We start from the raw sequence: 893 nt of genomic DNA on the forward strand, positions 1-893 counted from the left end.
TTCTACCACGCTGCAATCCATCACGCTCCCTAAGGTCACAAAACTTCCTGATAACGTTCGGGATTCAGTCGCTCTGTTTAAATCTAGATTAAAGACTCATCTCTTTGGCCAGGCATTGAAATAATGCATCTCATAATCTTGTACTGAAATGCCTGGCCAGTTATATCTGATCAAATGTGCATTATTATTCTTTAGCTTGGGTTTACTTGGGCTTTATACTATATTCATATCGGGTATCGGCTCCGATAGTGCCATTTTTCTCGGATCGGGTATCGGTCAGAGAGGGCTGATCTAAATCCGAGATTTTTTTTTTTTTCGATTGTGCAAATTATTCTGTGTTACTTCTGAAGTCATATGATAGCTTAACCCTTTAACGCTACGATCACACCAGTGTGATCAGTCTTGGCTGGTCCCTGGAGCATACGATCACACCGGTGTGATTAGAGCTTTCAGTGCATCACGTCATCAAACGCTGAATTTAAATCCACTTGGACGCGCTGAGCACTTTGTCATATTATCACAAATATTCAGTGTTTTCAACCATATAATTTTAGGTTTCAGACATTTAAATACACAAGTACTAACAAATCCATACATTTACAGTTTGTAAAATACACACTGATGTCTATGGAAACGGCAATAACGATCCTTACAAATATAATCTGACGACATGTTTTTATTGATGTCATATACAGATTGTGTGGATAACTATAAAGTTTACTCTGCTCTTCTCTCAGTTTACCGGAGACCTACTTTACCGTGTTTCGGGAGGAGAGGATGAATTTGCGTGTTGTAACTCCCACAGCTCGGATGCCGCGCTGAACTAACATGGCGGCGCACATCACCCGGTATAGATCAACTAACACGGTCGACATAAAAGTGTTTAAACTACC

Source organism: Sinocyclocheilus grahami, unplaced genomic scaffold, assembly GCF_001515645.1.
Source record: "Sinocyclocheilus grahami isolate Dianchi unplaced genomic scaffold, SAMN03320097.WGS_v1.1 scaffold899.1, whole genome shotgun sequence".
Lineage (NCBI taxonomy): Eukaryota > Metazoa > Chordata > Actinopteri > Cypriniformes > Cyprinidae > Sinocyclocheilus > Sinocyclocheilus grahami.